The sequence below is a fragment of the Mustelus asterias genome, chromosome 7, assembly GCF_964213995.1.
Source record: "Mustelus asterias chromosome 7, sMusAst1.hap1.1, whole genome shotgun sequence".
In the NCBI taxonomy this organism is placed as follows: domain Eukaryota; kingdom Metazoa; phylum Chordata; class Chondrichthyes; order Carcharhiniformes; family Triakidae; genus Mustelus; species Mustelus asterias.
The window spans coordinates 42224338-42240091 of record NC_135807.1 but is presented as its reverse complement, the minus strand read 5'-3'; positions in this window follow the sequence as shown (position 1 = coordinate 42240091).

Sequence of the window (15754 nt, the reverse complement as noted above, 5' to 3'; positions counted from 1 at the left end):
AGAGAATAAGCTGAGTCTTTAGATGCTCAGTTTTGATGTCCAGTGCCCTTGGATGAATAGTAATTATCTTCCACTGATACTGTGGTTCACTTTGTGGTCATGTCAAAGATATAGCAACAAGTCGCATTAGATCTGTTCAGATCTTATCTCCTCCTGCCCACAGCTTCAGCCAACCTCTGTTGCTGCTTCATATTTCTGGCCCATTGAATACCTGCTTCTGAAGGTCAGTATAAATGGGATTGATGGGCAGTATTATGGGTTTCAAGTTGCTATAAAAATCTGTATTTCAGACTGAGGTATTGAGAACAAAAACCCAAGTATAACACTTGGTAAAATCTAAACTTTAAATGTGTGCAACATTTTTGCTGGAAGATGAACTCTGCTAAATTAATGGTTCTTTTTCATAGGAGTAGGTTTAGTAACTCGTGGTCCTTTGTTATTACACTCCAGGAATATTGTCTCAGATATTTTTACTGGGGTGTTTTTTTTCTCTTTAGCTGGTTAATTAGTAATGGGCAGTAGTACACAATACAATTGTTTTAACACTTGAATGTTGTGTTTGACCATTTTTCACTTCTCTCCATGTAGTCAGTAATGGTGTAGTGATTTTTTTTTTACAAGTAACAGGAACTATATATTTTCCTCTATCACGACAACTACATGAATGCATAACCAGTATTAATGAATGATTCAGTTTCATTCGACTGATTCTCCTAATTATCTAGCTGCATTTAAATATGCAGGTGCCTCAAATTGTGCTTGTATGCCTGAGATCGGGTGGAGTGAATAGAAATCCGTGGAAATTTTAAGTATTGCTTCTGTGACTGAATCTGTTAAAGCCAACTGAGGTAACTCCTACCCATCTTACTAAATTGAGAAATGCACTTAAGATAAAGGACATTTTGAGATTCACGTTCTGATTTACTGAAACACTTTTTTTTAAAGTTTCAAAATTGCTAATCAACTGCATTGTGAAATATTTGGAGCTGTTGCATTTGAGTAATTCAAGTACTGAATGGCATGTTATGGCATGACAGCATGAGATTGCTGGGGCAGCTGACATTTTTAAACATTGCACTGATTCAAACTCTGAGAAACAATTTTTCTCAGTTGAAAGATTGCAGTTGCTTATCAGCTGAATTTGATGGCGTGTCTATGGAAAATGTGTAGTGCAGTTTTCAGTTGCCTTTCTCGTCCATTCAGCTGTTGCAAGTAGAGAGAAAAAAAAGCAAGCTTGCACCCGATTTACTTCAATTTTCTGTACACCATTTACTTCCAGCTATATTAAACAATTACTAAAGTTTAGTGGAGTGAAATTGAGATGATTAAAACCAGAAGTTCAAAAATTTTATTTTCTTAAGCTGTCTGTCTCAGGAAAAAATCAGTGTACAAAGGGTACATAAATTAAAATAAGATTTACAAACAAGCTTGATTACAGTCCTGGTTTTTGGCTTGCATCTTACAGATATTCTGTAATAGAAAGAAATGACTTTTTTTGCTTTACGGTTCTTTTGTATAATGTACTTTTTCAAATTTGGCACTTTACTACTTTAGTTTGCAAAGTATGTCGCTTTAAGAATCCTCCCAAAAATTATAAATGTGATATTAACCCCTCTTCATTCATGTTTTTTCTCGCATTTGTAGAAGCTTGCACTATACTGCGCTGAGTTGGAAGGTGTCAGTGAAACATTTGAACCTTTCAACACAATGAAATGTTTATTATCTGTAGTTAATGATTATGGTGTTTTTGCAAGTTGTTGATTTTGAATTGTATATGTTGGTGTAGAATTCTTTCAATTATTCATCTAAGTCTTGGATGTAGATTTTTTTGGTGTTGACAATGTGCAAACTCTTTGATCTTTTGAAAGGGCTCAATACTTTGTAACAAATGTATTTTGTTATGCAAATATATTGCATTGCTTGTCTAAAGTACTTTTAGTGGATATCTGACACTAATAACAAGTAATGAAATGATTTTAGGGCAGAATATGTAATAAACTACAACTAAAATTGTCTTTAAAAAAATAAACTGTCTTAACTGTTTTGTAATTGTTCAGGTTTTGGTGTACATTTAATCCAAGATGTCAGCATTTTCAAGGGTCTCTTCCTGTCGCTATTAAAATTTCATTGCAATCAGGCCATTTTCTATTCTGTAGGGAAAGTGGGTACCTGCACAAAATGCGCATAACACGTTTTTGGGCAGACAGGTGAAAAAGTCTCCATTATGATGTGTCTTTAGAAGTCTTTATCCCATTTAAGGGAAAAAATAAGGTTTTTGTAATTATAAAATTGTCATCTAAATGGAGACTGAAGTACACAGTAAAGCAGTGAAACATTTGTCATTCTATTTTGATCCTCGGAAGCTGTTTGGTTTTCACCAGAGCATTCTCTTAATCTAATGGGTTTATTTGCCCTGATCAGTCATCACATCTTTGTGCTCTGTGTACAAGACCATTCAAATTTGTGTCAGAATTTGGATATAGCTTTAAAAAGATTGAGTCCCTATAAATTGACAACTATAGACTAACAATTCACTAATAGTGAAACATCAACAGCTAACAACCAATGTTGGAAATGCTCAGCAGGTCAGGCAGCATCTGTGGAGTGATGTACAGAATTATTCTGACAAAAGGGTCACTTAATACTTCACTATATGTTGCTGACAGCAAACGTGATGTTTCAATAAGAGCCCTGCACAAAATTATTGTATGTTATCTTCACCTTGTTTTTAAAATGTTTCCTCACATTAAAGCTTGCAATGTACTGCAGTTGGTAAAATTTTCTGAGGTGAAGTTGTAAAGATCTGAAAGGCCCATGAATGCTGTCTGATTTACTGAGAATTACCAATATTTTCTGTTGTTTCAGATTTGAGACATTTCCAGAATGTAACAGAAAGATTCCAATGTTCCACAGAGGAGAAAAGGAATGGCATTACATACACTGCTTAGAACATTAAGTTTCTGAAGCATTCTTTGAACTATTCATGCCTTTTTAATGCTGACATTTTTAAGACCAATGTGAATCCACTAAGTGGGTCCAGTTCACACTGACCACAAATTTGGAAAAGTAATATTGCATATCGAAATACATTATTGGCTTGGAAGTGAACCAAAATCACTGTGTAAAATCAATGCAGAAGTTTCTAGTGTCAGATATAAGCTTACAATATCAATAGTAACTGGTATTAAAATGTTCTTCCTTGACTTCACAAATTTGATATGTTATTTAAGTACACTTCATACATGCTTTGTGTATTCTGTTTGGAAAAATTAAAAAATGCAAAGGCTTTGACTCTTAGTCCACAATAAACCTTTCAGGACATATTTAAATTATGTTTTGGTGGCTTCAAACATATCTTCCAATTCTTGAGCTTCGCATAATTTTTTGCATGCCAACTGCAAGCAAAAATGTCAAGGAATAGGATTTAAAGTGTCAGTACAAACATGGTAAACAAAATAACTTTTGGCATGATTGATTTGGATTTGCACCAAATTTTAAACAAACCAGTTGAATGGTGGGAAATACCTCGCATCCCATTTTCTTTGCTGATACCTCAAATGTCATTTTTGTCAAAGAAAAAACACTAGCTTAAACAACCATATGCTCTTGCTGTAAGAAGAAGTGGAACTTTGGAAAACGTTTTTTGCTGGTTGGCAAGATGCCTTCATTCATCGGAAAAAAATGGCTGTTGCTATTGTGTCCAATTGGCATTATGGCAAACCCTGACTGAAATGAGTCATTAAATGCGATTCAGTTTTTATTGCACATGCACAGTCTAGTGCAACCAGTACTTCTGCATCTGGGTGGCACAGTGGTTAGCACTGCTGCCTCACAGTGCCAAGGACCCAGGTTCGATTCCCGACTTGGGTCACTCTGTGGAGTTTGCGCGTTCTCCCCGTGTCTATGTGGGTTTCCTCTGGGTGCTCCGGTTTCCTCCCACAGTCTGAAAGACGTGTTGGTTGACTGCATTAGCCATGCTAAATTCTCCCTCCATATACCCGAACAGGCATTGGATATGGTGACTGGGGGATTTTCACAGTAACTTCATTGCAGTGCTAATGTAAGCCTACTTGTGACACTAAAATAAACTAGAGGTTGGTTTTGGTTGCAAAGGGGACAGTTTGGGCTCAAATTGGAAACACGTGTAAGTTTTATATGGCGCAGGTTTGGTTTGCAGTTAACGGAATTGGTGGTAGAAACAATGGCTCTGGAATAGCAGTTGTGCGTTCTGGTTGCAATTCTAAATCTCAATTCAACTGTCAAAACTAGCTCTCTCGGCTATGGTTAGGCCCCATTTGGAGTACTGTGAGCAATTTTGGGCCCCACACCTCAGGAAGGACATACTGGCACTGGAGCGGGTCCAGCGGAGATTCACACGGATGATCCCAGGAATGGTAGGCCTGACATACGATGAACGTCTGAGGATCGTGGGATTATATTCATTGGAGTTTAGGAGGTTGAGGGGAGATCTGATAGAAACTTACAAGATAATGAACGGCTTAGATAGGATGGACGTAGGGAAGTTGTTTCCATTAACAGGGGAGACTAGGACGCGGGGGCACAGCCTTAGAATAAAAGGGAGTCACTTTAGAACAGAGATGAGGAGAAATTTCTTCAGCCAGAGAGTGGTGGGTCTGTGGAATTCATTGCCACAGAGGGCTGTGGAGGCCGAGACGTTGAGCGTCTTCAAGACAGAAATTGATAAATTCTTGATTTCTCGAGGAATTAAGGGCTATGGGGAGAGAGCGGGTAAATGGAGTTGAAATCAACCATGATTGAATGGTGGAGTGGACTCGATGGGCCGAATGGCCTTACTTCCGCTCCTATGTCTTATGGTCTTATGGTCTTAATCCTTTCAAAATTTGAATCTACTCCCACTTCTTCTGTTCCTGAGAGCATGAACTCTCAAGGGTGAATAATGCCTCTAGTAAATCACCTAAGCAGAAAATGAGCGTAGGTGGTGAATATTGACAGGTTGTTTGATTATTGGTGCATCACTGCCAAGTCGTCCCTGGGCAAACCTAACATTCATGAAATTGAATGATTTCCACAGATATAGTTTAGATTTGGATTAGTTGATTTTTATTCGAGTCAGTGAGAGCAACCGAGGGTGGACGTTTGTTTTTTCCTCACTTGTCAGCATCATCACTTCCAGGTTATATGCAGAATAAAGCATAAGCTGCAATTCTCCCAATAGCTTTTAAACTCGACCTTGCATGAGTGATGTTATAGTTACAATAAGTTTGCCATCCCCATATCATTAATTCTTTTGATCTGAGCAAGTCTGTAAGTTCAGTACCAAAGCTTGGGAAATTTGGGCTTGCAGTTTTGAACTGGGTTCAGACTACATTTTTAATCCCCAAAAGCATTAAAGCTAATTGGAAGAAGAGGATTTTTTGGTCAGAGATGGATATTCATTATATTTTAGTAGTGATATTCTCTAGTTATTGCGAGGCTGCAGAATTTCTAAGATTTGGAGATTACCTGTTTTAATATTTTTAATCTGGGAGTGTGGCTGCTATTTTGCCAATACATTTTCAAAACCAAGCTATGAATAATTCAGCTATGAATAATAAAAAGTCTGCTCATAGAACAGATACATGATCATGGAACAGTTGCATGATGGGGCCATTGTGTTCACCATTCCTACTGAGTTAGTTGAAACATCATAAAAGTTATTGCATTACAACTTAATGTCGGAGTTAGGTTTCACAGTTGCAGTTAGCTGTATATTATCTTGTTCAAGTGGCATTCACGGGAGTCGGTGACATAGTGGTAACATCACAGGACTAGTAATCCAGCGGTCCAGGCTAATTATACAGTCATAGAGGTTTACAGCATGGAAACAGGCCCTTTGGCCCAACTTGTCCATGTCACCCAGTTTTTACCATCAAACTAGCCCAATTGCCCCCGTTTGGCCCATATCCCTCTATGCCTATTTTACCCATGTAACTGTCTAAATGCTTTTAAAAGGCAAAATTGTACCTGCCTCTACTACTACCTCTGGAAGCTCATTCCAGAGCTGCGTGAAAAAACGGCCTCTCTGGACCCTTTTGTATCTCCCTCTCTCGCCTTAAACCTATGCCCTCTAGTTTTAGACTCCCCTAACTTTGGGTAAAGATGTTGACTATCTAGCTGATCTATGGCCCTCATTATTTTATAGACCTCTATAAGATCACCCCTAAGCCTCCTACGCTCCAGGGAAAAAAGTCCCAGTCTATCCAGCCTCTCCTTGTAACTCAATCCATCAAGTCTTAGTAGCATCCTAGTTAATTTCTTCTGCACTCTTTTTAGTTTAATATCCTTTCTATAATAGGGAGACCAGAACTGTACACAGTATTCCAAGTGTGGCCTTACTAGTGTCTTGTACAACTTCAAGACATTCAATTCTGAGTTATCAAATGATCATTTAATTTTCGAAGTTATCTTATTGTAATCCCTCTACTTCGATATGGTCTTTCGCTAATTGTCTGAGAATGTCAGGACACATGTTCTCTGACCTCCACCAAAATAGCGTTGCAACTAAACTCTGGAACTGTGGGCTGGGGTACCGAGTTGTCTCATTTTCCGTTCCCTTTTTTGGGACGATCTAAGTACGTAGTTCTTGCTTGGCATCTTTAACCACCATTTATTGAAATTAAGACCTTGACCATGTGTTGATTCATGGGGTGGGAGCTTGGACCCTATTTTTGCACACATTGAAGCTATGATCCGGACCACCATCTCTGCACCCAAGTTGTATTTTATGAAGTGTGTTTAAAGATGTGAAATTGATTGTATTATTCTTGATGATTTGCTGTTCTCATTTTTATTAAGTAAATTGTTGGCTGATCTATGAAGAACAAAACTTGCTAGCAGCTGCATTTAAGGTTTGGTTTGTCTGCTTGGGAAAGGTTGTTTCCTTCTAAATTACTAATTTGTGAAAGAATTTGGAGAAAAATATAATTCTTTAATTCTAGGAGCGAAGTTGGTGTATCTTTCAAAAACAATTCTCCACCCGAGTGTTCGTTTTATCTTGCCCTGCTATTGAGTTAATGCTTCTAGCTTTCAATGACTGATATAGGTGAGAAGAGTGATGGGATCAAAGGCTTTCTGTCAATGTATAGCATTACAAACTACAGCTTGTGCTTAAGTCGCAAGGCACTTTGCAAAAAGGAAATTGATTTCTAAGAAACAAAAGGTTAAAAGGATGGTGATTGACGAAACAGACTTTGAAAGTCTTTGTGTGAAGAAGTTTGGTGAATGAGTTTAAAAGTAGAACTGAGGCTGATGAAGGCGCTACCATTAATGGTTAAGTACAAAAGGCTTGAATCAAGACCTGAGCCCAGATGGGTTTGTGGATTTTCACCTAGGAATATACCAAGACTGGGATAAGAGCCAGCTGTAAAATTTGGTTAGAGTTGACTAGTGCTGAGTATGTCAGTGTGTGACACTGGGAAAGAGAGCAGAAGACCGTACGGGTTTTGCAGATAGCTTTTTCTTGATGCAAGAAGGTCGAAGAGAGTATGTCTGGGGTGCGTGGAGTCCTTGATTACGCTGGATGCTTTTCTGAGGCAGTGGGAAGTGTAGATAGTGTCATTGAATGGAAGGCTGTTTTGCGTGATGGATTGGGCTACACTCACAACCCTTTGTAGTTTCTTGCGGGCTTGGTCAGAGCAGGAGCCATACCAAACTGTGATGCATCTGGAAAGGATGCATCTGTAAAAGCTGGTGAGAGTCATAGTGGACATACCAAATTTTCTTAACCCCCTGAGAAAGTAGAGGCGTTGGTGGATGTTCTTAACCATAGTGTTGGCATGGAGGGGCCAGGACATCTGGACCCAGGTTTAATTCCTGGCTTGGATCACTCTGTGCGGGTCTGCACATTCTCCCCATGTCTTCGGGTGCTCCCGTTTCCTCCTACAGTCTGAAAGACGTGCTGGTTAAGTGCATTGGCCATGCTAAGTTCTTTCTCGGTGTACCCGAACAGGTGTTGGAGTGTGGCGACTAGGGGATTTTCACAGTAACTTCATTGCAGCGTTAAAGTAACGCTAATTGTGACACTACTAATAATTATAAATATAAATAATATAGGAAGTTCTATTGCATCAAAGTGGATGAAACTTCTATTTACTGTTTATTCCCATGTTTTCAGATGAGGCTAAACTGTACAGTTGTTTTATACTTGAAGTGTCATAGCCGTGATTATTTAGGTTATAGAACTGGATGAGAATCCAGACAATAGTTCAAATTCTGCCATGGCAAATTATGACATTGTAATGCAAACTAAGTAAAATATTTTGAGTTTATGCATTGGTAAAAGAAATGCAAATATACATAAAATAACAGCTCATAAGTAAGAATAGATTTCTACACATGTTTGACGTGAGGATGATCACTTTCACACAATGTCCTTATAGAGTCTGTGAAACAACCGCGTGATTAGAGGAAGTATTTGGAAAGACAGCAACAATGAGAAATACTTGTAGAATGGAAGAGCCAAAACTGCAAGGGGCACAGAAATTCAGAAAATGCAACAAATCGCATAATCACTTATTGGCAATGTAATACCATTTGAGGTTATCAGCACACAAATAGATCGGCTGATTGCTTGAGCAATCCAAAACGTTAGTAGGTCCCGCTGTACGCTTGCATTTTCCTCTGCATTATATAATTACCCCATAAAATATGGAGAGAGAATTTCCACTTTAGGCACAATTTCCCATTTACGTTGATTGGGTTACAGTTCAAGTTTCTAAAAAAATTCCTAATCTTAAAGATGAATATTTTGAGTGAAACAGCAGCTTTGAGCTAGCCCATAGTACACTAACTAGCAAGCCTCCCCTTATAGAGGTTTCCTGCACTTAGTGTTGATTGGTTGTTGATTGGGGGTAAAGAGATCGAGACATATGGGGGAAGGGGGGGATCAGGATATTGAATTTGATGGTCAGCCATGATCAAAATGACTGGCGTAGCGGGCTCGAAGGGCCAAATGGCCTACTCCTTCTAGTTTCTGTTTGTGTTCAGATGACGTGACTCTTGCTCAATAAAGCCGGCCTTAAGAACAAAGAGCAAAGAAAATTACAGCACAAGAACAGGCCCTATGGCCCTCCTTGGCTGCACCGACCATGCTGCCTGTCTGAACTAAAAACCCTCTACCCTTCCGGGGACATACCCCTCTATTCCCATCCTATTCATGTATTTGTCCACACGCCCCTTAAAAGTCACTATCGTATCTGCTTCCACTACCTGCCCCGGCAGGTGACAATCACCGCACTATATCTCTTCACAACCTCTTTGTGGCCACAATGCTTGCATTCCCACCTAGCTTTGTATTGTCAGCGAACATCAAGGTTAAAATTACAGAATTATTTTATGCTGACCATTTAATGGCATCATTGTTATGCAGTGGTTGGTTTATTAATAAATTAAGTATGTTTTGATAATGTAAAACCTTTGCCTACTAATGCCTGTGTGCCTAAGAAAGTGAGTGCAATTTGATGAGCCTTTACTAACCAGTGAAATTAGTGCAATCTCCCAGTTTTTACCTGAAGACATGGCCAGTTTTATGGATAGGGGCTGATCCAGCCCAATAGAATGTTAAATCAAAGTAAAATTCCCTGATCATCTGCACAGATTTAGCCAATTATACCCATCCTGTGCTGATAGCAGAAATGAATACTCTTCGATTCCGGCCTTGGGTGACTGTGTAGAACAAAGAACAATACAGCACAGGAAACAGGCCCTTTGGCCCGCCAAGCCTGTGCCGCTCATTGGTCCAACTAGACCATTCGTTTGTATCCCTCCATTCCCAGACTGCTCATGTAACTATCCAGGTAAGTCTTAAACGATGCCAGCGTGTCTGCCTCCACCACCTTACTTGGCAGTGCATTCCAGGCCCCCACCACTCTCTGTGTAAAAAACTGATATCTGAGTTATACCTCACCCCTCTCACCTTGAGCCCGTGACCCCTCGTGATCGTCACCTCCGACCTGGGAAAAAGCTTCCCACTGTTTACCCTATCTATGCCCTTCATAATTTTGTCCACCTCTATTAGGTCTCCCCTCATTCTCCATCTTTCTAGGGAGAACAAGCCCAGTTTACCCAATCTCTCCTCATAGCTAAGACCCTCCATACCAGGTGACATCCTGGTAAACCTTCTCTGCACTCTGTCTAAAGCCTCCACGTCCTTCTAGTAGTGCGGCGACCAGAACTGGACGCAGTACTCCAAATGTGGCCTAACCAGTGTTCTATACAGCTGCAACATCAGATTCCAGCTTTTATACTCTATACCCCGTCCTATAAAGGCAAGCATACCATATGCCTTCTTCAGCACCTTCTCCACCTGTGCTGCCACCTTCAAGGATTTGTGGACTTGCACATCTAGGTCCCTCTGTGTTTCTATACTCTTGATGGCTCTGCCATTTATTGTATAATTCCCCCCTACATTAGTTCTTCCAAAATGCATCACTTCGCATTTATCTGGATTAAATTCCATCTGCCATTTCTCCGCCCAATTTTCCAGCCTATCTATACCCTGCTGTATTGTCCGACAATGTTCATCGCTATCTGCAAGTCCAGCCATCTTTGTGTCATCCGCAAACTCGCTGATAACACCAGTTACACCTTCTTCCAAATCATTTATATATATATATATCACAAATAGCAGAGGTTCCAGTACAGAGCCCTGCGGAACACCACTGGTTTACCCCAGTCCAACACCGGCATCTCCACATCATGAACACCACTGGTCACAGACCTCCAGCCGGAAAAAGACTCTTCGACTGCTACCCTCTGTCTCCTGTGGCCAAGCCAGTTCTCTACCCATCTAGCCACCTCTCCTTGTATCCCATGAGCCTTAACCTTAACCAACCTGCCATGAGGGACTTTGTCAAATGCCTTACTGAAATCCATATAGACGACATCCACGGCCCTTCCTTTGTCAACCATTTTTGTCACTTCCTCAAAAAACTCCACCAAATTTGTAAGGCACGACCTGCCTCTTACAAAACCATGCTGCCTGTCACTAAGAGATTGGAGTTTGCACATTCTCCCCGTGTCTGTGTGGGTTTCCTGCTGGTGCTCTGATTTTCTCCCACAGTCCAAATACGTGTGGGTTAGGCTGATTGGCCATGCTAAATTGCTCCTTGGTGTCACAGGGACAAGCAGGGTCAATACGTGGGGTTATGGAGATGGGGCCTGGGTGGGACTGTTGTCAGTGCAGACTTGATGGACTGAATGGCCTCCTGCACTGCAGGGATTCTATTCTATGATGCACCAGATTGTCAATTGAATAATACCTGCAGTAAGAATGAAAAGATTCATTTCATTTCAACTACAGCAATGTGCATTTGTATGAAGCCTTTGCCATAGTAAAGCCTACTGGCATTATCGGATAGAATTTAACCAAACCACATAGATATTTAAAAAAGGTGCCCAAAAACCGAGTCTAAGATGTCTGCCTTGAGGAGTGACAAAGGAGAAGATCGAGGGAAACAGATACATTTATTATCACCTGCGTTATGGCGCTGGGAAAAATTTTGCCTTCGTTTGTCAACAAAAGCAGTTCAAGTGCATTTGACTGCTGTAAATAAAGTCTACTATTGTCACTTCAATTGCTTGATCTCACTATATGTTTTTCTGTGTCTTTCATCCTGTTAAACGTTCCAAACATTGAGCACCAGAGTCCTCAAGGCCTTCACCAACTCATTTAATTGATGCAGTTGTTGATCCATGAATTTGTCAAACCTATCAACGGAAGGAGTCATTGTTGCAATGGTCAGTGTTCTCTCTGAGCCCTGTGTGTCGGTGCAGAATGAGTTGCATCATCCAACAATCACCATTTCCTTTAAGATGTGCACATGCTCGGCTAGGTTATTAGCAAATTGCCACGCAGTGTGACCAGCAGGCTTTGTGCAATAAAGAAAAAAATGAGAAAGAATATCTCCACCCACTCGTTCTTAAGGTGACTCCTCCGTTCAATCTGCAGTTGGAGACTGTGTGCTTGGGAGGCCTTTCAGTGTAGTCCAGACTTCAAGCTGCTTCTCATTGATTATCACTGACGGACCCCGGGTACACTCTGATCTGGGTCCAACTGAGCAGAGATTGGAGAATCGGCCTTCTGACATGGATTCTCCACAGCTGATATTGTCAGCTTTTCCTCAGTTTCCAGATTAAAATTCAAGTATCTGTCTAACTGGTGTGTGAGTAATGTATGTGTGAGCACAGACACACAGAGCTTAGGGGGAATACTGATACATGGTAAGTATGAATCCTGTGATGATCCACCCTCAGCAAAATTAAGTTCCTCTCAAGTTTGAGCATCCCTGAGATCCTCTACTTGTGGTTACAACTCTGCTGGAGAGAATGAATTAGAAATAATGAGGGAACAATGCTGCAAGATGAAACTGAACATATTCCCCTTGCTGCTGAAATCAAGTCAACATAATATTGTATGATGTGTGGTTAGATGAAACTTCTATCACTAGATAGCTGGTGGTCCCCATCTCTTGGCCTCCAAGGACCAGGCTCACCAAGATGACATTGATCTTCAGCGCTTTTCCTTCTGCAGTTGTTGATTCTGAAATCTGCCATGGACCACCTCTCGTCCTGTCTCTTTCCCAAGCATTCAGCGCTCTCTCCTGTAAGGGGGAAAAGAACAGACATATGAGTGCCTGCAAAAACATCCAATAAATGCAGTGCACTTGCTGAGGATGTCTTATCAGGATGAGAGGTGGGAAATTGCAGAAGAATGAGGGTGAGAGGCAGTGGTGGGCGGATAGATGGGGCTGTGAAGAATTGCAGCGAAAGAGAAGGGTGGGTGCACTTGCAAATTACGTGGGTGTGAGGAATGATGAAATGGTGTAGGCTTGACGAGGTGGAAGAGGATGGCTGTGATTGGGCACAACAGGTTGTAGATGGGTGTGTATAAAATATAAAATCACTCAATCACAGAATTGTTATGGTGCGGAAGGAGGCCATTTGGCCCATTGTGTCTGCACTGGCTCTCCAAACGAGCATCATTACTTAGGGCCTTTCCCCTGCTTTTTCCCCATATCCCTGCACATTGTTTCTATTCAAGTAATCATCTAATGCCCTCCTGAATGCCTCCACTACACTTGCAGGTGAACCACTTGATGTGTGAAAAAGCTTTTTCTCACATCACGTTTGCTTCTTTTGCAAATTACTTAAAATTTGTGTCCTCTTGTTCTCGATCCTTTTACAAGCCGGAACAGTTTCTCCCTATCTGCTCTGTCTAGCCCCCTTGTGATTTTGAACATCTGAATCAAATCTCCTCTTAGCCACCTTGGGAGAACAGCCCCAACCCCTCTAATCTATCCTCATAACAGAAGTTTCTCATCCCTGGAACAATTTTAAAAAAATCTACTCTGCACTCTTCAACGCATTCACATCCTTCTTATAGTGTGGCACCCAGCACTGTACACACTATCCCAGTTGAGGTCTAACAATCTCCACCAGTATTTCCTTCACTAAAGACAGGGACGTGGCACAGTGTTTCTGCTCCTAACCTCCAAGGTCATATCCAGCGGTGTGTTTTTATAGCAACAGCATTCATTGCTGTGGAAGAGAACTTCTCTGTAGCTCCTCATTTCTCCTAGAGCTACAGTACAAGTGGCATTGTCAAAATTGGGTGCCAGCTTAGGCCCATCTTCTGTAATTGTTTTGGAAAACCATTCGTCTGTTTTCTTGTTGACCTTTTGCCAGCTTGCTGGGTTTCAGTGCAATGTTTCAGAGTTCTATTGCAGCTTTTTCTGTCGTAATAGTCAATTCATCTTTAGCTCCTCATGTTTTTCCATGGCTATATATTGATTCTTCAAGCAGTCTTTCAGCATTGCAACTTCTTTGCTTGCCTTTTCTGCCTCGTTGTACAGCTGATTTTTCCCAACTCCCGCTTTGATTTGCCAGCTGTGGAACTGAGGGCCTGTATTTCCACCTGATAACTTTGTGTTGTCTTTGAAGTTGTTCTGGTCTCAATCAGCCTGATTCACTGAAGACTTCAGTTCATCATGTTTTTTCAAAGGTATATACTCAGCTTCAATCTTGCACTTTAAACCTTCAAGTTCAGGGCTGCTGTGAACATTTCCCTGGAGAACAACGTCATTTTTGTTTTGCATGTTTTGCTTCTTTTGAGTTATCAGATAGCTTTCCTTCATTCACAGCCATCTTCTCACTTTGCACAGATATCTGTCACCCTCACTCTGGAACCGCTAGTCGCCCTCGCTCTGGGGCCTCTTGTCGCCCTCACTTTTGCTCTCTTGTTTTGCCTCTTGTTGCTCTTTTTGCTTTATTGGGCGTTGTCCTCTCTCTGGAGTCTCTTCTAATTTTCTGTCCATTGCCTTCTTTTTGTTTAAAATGTATTTATTAATTGCAAGTAGGCTTACATTAACACTGCAATGAAGTTACTGTGAAAATCCCATAGTCGCAACACTCCGGTGCTTGTTCAGGTACACTGAGGGAGAATTTAGCATGGCCAATGCGCCCAACCAGCATGTCTTTTCTACTGTAGGGGGAAACTGGAGCACCCGGACGAAACTCACGCAAACACGGGGAGAATGCGCAGACTCTGCACTGACAGTGACTCAAGCCGGGAATCAAACTCAGGTCTCTGGTGCTGTGAGGCAGCAGTGCTAACCATCATGCCACCCATTGCTGTAGTACATGTTGTTGCCCCTTTAAGGCTGCCAGCACAGTAACCATTTTTCTTCATTCAGGCTGAATGCAGCCTAACCATTTCCTTATGAGTTTCTGCATTTTTATGACTTTGGAGGGCACCTTGACAATCGGCCACTTAATTTTTTTGTGAGCTCTTAAACTTCTAAAACTCTTTTTTAAAGAAAACCACTGCAGGGATTCCTTGCGGCCTACTTGGCAGGGTTTGCTTCTTTACTTTTTTTAATGTCCCTCAGTGAGAGAGACTTTCCAGGCTTTTGGTCCAATCAAGGCCCATTTAAAAAAACTAAAGCTACAGCGTTGCTTTCTGTTCACTTTGCTTGCCGTGCAGGGGATCTTTTTTGTTTTGTTATACTCAGCAAGTACTTGTTTGCTTTGCAGTTTTTCCTCTGTTTTTTTTTTCAAACTTCAGTGCAGCATGGCCACCACTATTGCAACCTGCTGAGCCTCTGGGACCACCATTCCTTCTATAATGTAAGGACAGCTTCTTTTTCTGTAATCATTTCTCACCGTCTTGTGAATTGACCAAGTGCTTTGGTTCTGCATTGCTCAGGGTTTTGCAATTCTTTGTAGTTTTGCTCACTCACATTTGTAATCTGACCAGATTTTTTTAAATCTGCATCATTTGGGGATCTTGCAATAGACTTCCACTCACACTCTGTTGGATTCCTCAACTTCCAAGTCTGTAGTGAAGCTTGTTCAACGTTTATTCTAATGCATCTTTTTAGACGCATGTCTCTCTGGTCCTGCTTCAGCTGATTTTGGTCTTCCATATCTTGGGATACTGTTCTGGGTTCGTTGTTTAAATGCTACCTTCCATATCACTGCTGATCACCATGTGGTATTATAGTGCTTCTGCTGATGTGACAGCTTTTAGAAATGACCACTGCTGCCAACCATGTCATACATATTATAATCTCACTGAGCGCCATGTTGCCTTATGGATTTTATACATGTCTCAATGATGAGATCTGGAGGCTTGTATGTTTGAACATGAACCAATTATTGCTAATCTTTAACTATGTATAGATTCCAGATATTATCATGCATATTGTTGCTTCTCCATGCAGGCTGCTTCCAGAAT